The following is a 7,555-nucleotide window of genomic DNA, read 5'->3' as shown; positions in this document are numbered from 1 at the left end:
ATAAGATGAAAAAGTATATTTGTAAACACAGGTGATTATAACAACTGACTCTCTTTTGTTTGAGTGAAACAATATTAATAGCAATATACGTATGCTGTTTGTGTATAAACATATGTCAAACTCTTGTCAAACAAGAGATAGTTCAGCCAAAAATGTCATTATTTACTCACCCTGTATGATTTCCTTTCTTCTGCTGAACACAGAAGATGATCATTTGAAGAATGTGTGTAACCTTAACAGTTAATGGACCCCATTGCCTTCCATAGACATAGACATAGACTTTTTTTTAAATCCACAGAAGTCAATGGGGATTGGCAACTGTTTGGTTAATAAAATGTATGAAATTCATCATACTTCCAAATGACAGATTTGACATTTTTGTCTAAACTATCTCATTAAGGGAGTAGTTCAATTTCAGAACAAAAATGTAAAGAGAATCACTCCCTTGTCATCCAAGATGTTCATGTCCTTCTTTCTTCAGCTGTGAGGAAATTATGTTTTTTTGAGTAAAACATTTCAGAATTTCTCTCCATATAATGGACTTCTATGGTGCCCCCAAGTTTGAACTTCCAAAATGCAGCTTCAAATAGCTCTAAACGATCACAGCCATGGAAAGAAGGGTCTTATCTAGCAAAACAATGGGTTATTTTTTTTTAATTGAAATTTATATCACAAACCTAGCTCAGCAAGACAAGCATTTGAGATTAAAAAGTATATAAGTTGCAAATGTTTGTAGAAAATAACCAATCGTTTGGCTAGGTAAGTCCCTTCTTCCTCGGCTTGAAGCTGCATTTAAACTGCGTTTTGGAAGTTCAAACCAAGGCACCATAGAGATCCATTATATGGAGAGAAATCCTGAAATGTGTTTCTCAAAAAACACCATTTCTTCAAGCCTGAAGAAAGAAAGACGTGAACATCTTGGATGACAAGAGGGGGAGTACATTATCTGTAATTTATCCTTTAACTCAGCAGTGAGGTCGCCTTGTTTAAACTGTAGTACTGCTCTGCACATTCTCTCTTTTTTCATTCCCATTACAGAATATAATAAATGCATTTTTTAATTCCTTTTAATTAAACTGAAATCCTTTCTATTTGAAATGCACAAAACAAAAGACACCGATTTGTGTAAAGCTGTGATGATACTAACAGATTCTCGTGTTGGGCTGTTTTGTGCCAGCGGACTCTCAAGAGGGGAAGCACCTCACCTGTACATGCACGTGTAAACAGCATCGGATGCCTGGCCCTGCGTGTTCTGCTGCTATCCCAGCATTAATACCTCAGTGCTGTCCCCCTCCCTTCATCCGCTGTCAACTTATCTCTCTTCCCTACCTTGCGCTTTTTATCCCGCGAGCGGCTCCTTTTCTTCGCCCTCTCCTCCTCTTTCTCCTTCCGCTCCTGTTCGGCGAGCGCCTCTAAATCCTTATTCTTGCGCAGATGTTTGGCGGCTTGTGCCATAGTGCCGTTAACAGCCGGCGAGCGCCGTGACGGGCTGAGATGGCTCTGTAGCTCCGGTGAAGGATGCTGGTGGTGTGGATATTATCTCGGCTCCTCTCATGCAGTCCTGCAGCACTGGAGTGAGCGTGTGCGCCGCGTCTCCCTCTCTCTCTTTTCTCTTCTGTCTCTCTCCTCCGCTGCAGCACTAGTTAGTCAGGCAGACAGACCTGAGAAGGCTTCATTGAGAGGGATACTGCTGCAGTACTGCGCACCTCTCTCTCTCTTTCTCTCTCTCTCTCGCGCGCGCGCGCCAATATTCTCTTGTGTCTTTTTTACGTCGATCTCTCACTCTCACGCCACTCCTCTTGTGGAATTCAACCTGCACACTTTTCCCTCTTACATGCACCTTCTTGTGTTATATCCTCTCTGGTGACCTATCTGCAGCAATTAGCAAACAAATAGGACGACTGACACAGAGGCTTTCTGGTGGGCTGCATCCATTTTTGGGACCTTCATTAATCAGTTCTGACAGTAGCAAATGCATATGGCTTTATAGCAACACGGGACACCTATAGAGCAGCTTGTTATTCACTCGAGTGGCTTTGGGATGTACTTTTATAAATGAACTGAATACATAATTTAATCTAACTTCATTTAATAATTGATTCCATTTGCATAGGCTACGCTCTTAAAGGGGTCCTATTATGCTTTTTCACTTTTTGAAATTTAGCCAGTGTATGTTTGGGTATAAAAAACATCTACAAAGTTAAACATCACAATCTCCAGTCCAAAGGGAGATATTTAGTTTAAAAAAAAAAAACTTTTCAAGAACTACAACGAACAGCTCCTTTGGACTACAGCGTTTGTTTTCCGGATGCTATGATGTCACAATGCCGTCCATTAGAATATCATTCAAATAAATGCCGCCTAACTTTAGCGATGTAGCATGGACAGCCGCTTCTGGGATGCTTCAGGAAGCCGCAGGGTGGCTCGTATAAATGCCAGCATTGACTAAAGTGTCCGCGAACTGTTCCAGTAGCCGTGCCGTTGACGTGTGCAGTAGGGTCGAAACACATGCGGAGCCCCGGCTGATGTAAACACAAGCATTGACTAGAGTGACGATCATCGGTGTCAGTGTGCAGTGTGTGCTAAGAGATTTATTCAACATACAGTGTAATCTGAGTTATAATAAAAATAATCCTGGCACTCCCAAGCTTTAGAACGGCATAGACAAGTGTTTCTCTCCATCAGTCGAAAACAAGTCGATTCAAACAAAAAAGTGCCTCACATGGCTCTGGAGGGGTCAGTAAAAGCCCCCTTTAGTGATCCAATGTGTTTTTGTAATAAAAATATCCATATTTAAAATGTAAGAAACATTTTAATCTAGCTTGTGCAGTTGTACACGGAACTTGCTGCTTTGGGAAGGGGTGTGGCAGGACTGAAACACCGTCTAAACTGTTCTCCAATCGCAACACAATAGCACTGCTAACCAATCACAACACATTTTGTTTTTCAGAAGGCGGACCTTCATCAGACCCTGAACTAATCGAGCCATTTGTGCCAGCCTGGGGAGAAAGCTATTGTAATAATATAAATTATGTGACAAATAATGCGTTTTTTGAGGCACCAAGCATGAGAGCATGTTCTAGTGCACCCCCAAAACAAAATAAATACTTTATAAAAGAGCATAATAGGACCCCTTTAATAATCAAGGCCCCATAAGAGGAATTTAACAGCGATTAAGAACCATTGGTTTCACAAAGAACCTTTTACTGAACAGTTTTTTAAATTTTTATCCTGGACCACAAAACCGGTCTTAAAGGGTTAAACCACCCCAAAATTAAAATTTTGTCATTTAGCACTTACCCCCATGTCGTTTCAAACCTGTAAAAGCTTTGTTTGCCACACTTTTAAGATATTTTGGATGAAAACCGGGAGGTTTGAGACTGTTCTATTGACTGTCAAGTAAACAACACTGTCAAAGACCGTCAAGGTCGTAATCATACGAAGCTACGACAATACTTTTTGTATGCAAAGTTGTTATTTTTGGGTTTTTTTGTGTACAAAAACTATTCTTGTAGCTTCGTAATTATGGTTGAACCACTGATGGCAGATGGACTATTTTGATGATGTCTTTCATACTTTTCTGGGCCTTGACAGTGCTATTTACTTGGCAGGAAATATCTTAAATTGTGTTTCAAAGACGAACAATGGGACTGTTGTGGGAGGGGCCTTGGTCTGTGTGACATCACACAACCAAGAATCTGAGAATGGCTTGATTTGAAAAAGTGGTTATTATTTATATGGATTAATAAAAAAAACACTGGGTGGATTTTTATCATTATAGGGTGGTTGTGTACACACTGCCAGCACACATTTATGTTCAAACATGTAAAAGTGAATTTTGCATCCGATGACCTATTCAGTGGTTCTTAATAGAACCATTGATGCCAATAAAGAACCGTTATTTATAAGACTGTACTACCAGTATGGTGCATATTATGTAACTTGACATATGGACAATTATTTTGATAAGTTCCTGCCAGAAGAGGATGGGATTTTCCCAGCTGATTTTGGTTCCTTAAATATCTTCAGTTTTCACAATCTTGTTCAGCTTGCACTAAGGCATTATTTTCTGTTTGAATATGTTTTTTGAATAACAAAACTGACCCGACATGATTAATATTGTTTTTAAGCTCTCTTAAAAAAAAAGGAGAAAAAGCATGTTTAAAACACTCAAAGAATGCTCCCTCATTCCTATTCCTGCCCCCTCCCTTTATCCAATAATGCAGCGAGAAGGAACCATGTGGAGTCTGTGTGGACATACAGGATTTGTGTGTGTGCAGACACGGACATTTTGTGCCGAAATGGAACAAAACCATGTTGAAAGACCCAGTACTTAAGAGGCATAAGCCGGTGGAAAGGTTTCCTTTGGGATAGTCGCGCGGGGAGGGGAGGGTGCTTCTTTTGTTTTCCGATTTCAGTCAGCATCTGCAGTGTGTATCCTGGAAAGCCTGCACCTGTTCGTTCTTTACTCTCTCTCCCATAAAATAGCTCTACATCTTTCTCCAATCCTACTGCAATCTTGCTGACGCAAGCAAAAAGGCTTTAATGACCCACACCTCCTTCCAAATGTTCAAAGCTCTTAAATAGGCAAAGGAATGTGAGCAAAGCCAAAAATCTGATATACTGTATCTATACCTTTTCTGTTTTTCTCGGGTCCCGCATAGATTGAACATATACACTGCTGCTCAAAAGTTTGGGATGAGTAAGACTTGTTTTGTTTTTTTAAAGAAGTCTTATGTTCATCAAGACTGCATTTTTTAAAATCAAAAATACAGAATTTTTTTTTTAATATACATTAAAAAAAAAAAAAATCCTGTGATGCAAAGCTGAATTTTCATCAGCCATAATTCCAGTCTTCAGTGTCACATGATTCTTCAGAAGTCATTTTAATATGCTGATTTATTATTAGAATTATAAATGTTGGCAACAGTTGTGCTACCAACTTTTTTTTGGAAACTGTGATACTTTTTTCAGGAGTCTTTGATAAAAAAAAAATTTTTTTAATTCAAAATATAATTATTTTGAAGTCTTTGCTATCACATTTGATCAATTTAACACATCCTTGCTGAATAAAAGTAATCATTTCTTTCAAATAAAGAAAGAACAAAAATTTACTGACCCAAAACTTTTGATCAATAGTGTATATTGCTAGAAAAGATTTCTATTTTAAATAAATGCTTTTGTCATTTTATTGCACGAAGCTCTTATGGCCTCATATTAAAGCAATTGTATGTAGTTTTGTGTATTTTTGTGACACTGGAGCCCCCTACAGTTCTGAGTGGCTCTGACGTAAACACACCGCTGTTGTAATTACAGTGAATAGCTGTTATACTGCATTTGTTCTTGCTGTAAAACATTTCACACTTTTAGGCAGCTGACTTGTTGCAACATTTATGCTGCCTTTAAAAATCGAGCAGATGAAGGTATCTCAGAAGGAAGGAAGTGAAGCTAACACTGGATTCGAACATGATTTGATGCCTTCTTACCTTGAAATGTGTCCTCCAAAGGCAACATTTTACATTTTTGGATACAGCCACATTCTGACAGAACAGACATTTAGTGAGAACAAACAGAAGTTATTCACCTTATTAGAAGTCAGTGTACCATTAGAATGATTTTGAAACTAATATTTTGAGGTTTGGGAAGAAAAAAAACACTTATGGAATATTTGGCATTTTAAATATTTAGGCTGTCACTACACTGGACTATATAAGATGAGGTAAGTTACAAGGGTGATGAAATATGGTGAAATTTCAAACTAAAATGCAATGTTTTTTGTTCAAATTCTCCAGTTTAAGACATGAAGAAGAGGCATCTTTCACAAACATGTCTTGCAAAGTGTCCAGTGTAAACGACCACAAGAGGGCAGTGGAAAAACAGGCAAAACTCTGCCCATTACGACTCTCCCTTGGGACCAGGAGTTATACAGGTTGCTTGGCCACTTTAGCCCCTACTGGTTTGATACAATAACTACACCAGAAGCCAGCGTCCTTCTATTCATTCAGAAAGCATCATTCACCATTAATATCCATTCCAGAGTATTTGTTCTAGTATTTATTTTAATACAAGTATTTTATTCTGTTATAATATATATTTATTTGACATATGGACATATTTGTCTTTTTGTAGTGCCATCATGATTGTATTAGCATTCTTTTCCTGTGAACCAAAACAAAGAACAAACACATTTACAATATTGAAAATTTAAAATACATTTGTGTCATGACCATTAAACCCAGTAACTTATGCATGATACATGCACGGATCTCAGAAGGGCTGTGATGCAACTGTCTGAAATGTACTCTTTTCAGACTGAGCAAACTCCCACACAAACACTGTTCATAGAGCTTATGTTTAAATATGCAAGCTGTATTTAACACTGGTTATGTTTTAAGGAATGTTATGACATTTCAAGAAATATTAGTGAATTGTGTTTTCATTTCTTTCTCTTTTTTTTTTTACATTGGTAATGCTTCCTAGATTTGAACAAATACACTACAGACTTATGCTCACAAAGGCTGTTTTTCATCAACACATATGTTCATTTTATAAAAAATACAGTAATAATAGTAACATTCCAAGATATTATTTAAATTTAAAAAGCTGTGTTCTATCTTCAGTCACATGATCTTTCAGAAATCATTCTAATATACTTAAACTTTTATGTGAACTAATACTAATACTTTTGATTGACAGAAAGTTTCTTGTAGCATCTTTTGTAATATTACTATTATTTTTAATTAATTTAATGCATTCTTTAAAATACAATAAAATCTTATTGATCCCAAACATTTGAACAGTACTGTAACTGACCTTAAATATTAAAATAACCTGGAAGAATTAATTATAATCTAATAGTAAGTTTCAGTACGTTCAGCACCAGTAACAAATGGGATTGCCCCATGTGTGAGATAACTAGACCATCAGTCATAGAAAATGAGTGGTCAGCATCAGGTGTAGCAGGGAAGCAGGTAGTGCCTTATAGCTGATAGTAGCAGTTCTCAGCAGCCGGTGTAGGGCTCTATGAAGACATTAGTTGCATCTCAATACTCTAATGGATGCTTCCTCATTTCCTACAGCCTTATTACTCAAGCCTGTAACCTGGAAATCAATCGAAGTGTGCCGTCATGACAGACATATTAATTCTCTGAAAGAGGAGGTGAGGACAGAGAGGAAAGGAAGTGAAAGTGAGGAAACACCATCATATCTGTAAATATCTGTTAATTTTGTCATGATATAAATTCTCAATTTATTACTTAAGACTTATGTGCCCTCTAGAAGTTTGTGTGAATGGCGCATTAGTGTTCCATCAAAGAGGCACAAAGTCACTTTTACAGACTTTCACATTAAATGTATCCTTCTGAATGACCTGCCCAACTCAATCCGAACAGCTGAGTCCTTAGCCATCTTCAAGAATCAGCTAAATACACTTCTCTTCCATCTTTATTTGACCCTCTTACTCTAGCAACCTCTATTCTAATTCTATTCCTTAAAAAAGACTTATGCCATATTCATTTACTTACTGCTTGTTTTCTAAAAAAAAAAAAACAAAAAA

This window comes from Garra rufa, chromosome 5, assembly GCF_049309525.1.
Source record: "Garra rufa chromosome 5, GarRuf1.0, whole genome shotgun sequence".
In the NCBI taxonomy this organism is placed as follows: domain Eukaryota; kingdom Metazoa; phylum Chordata; class Actinopteri; order Cypriniformes; family Cyprinidae; genus Garra; species Garra rufa.
This window is presented reverse-complemented; position numbering follows the sequence as displayed.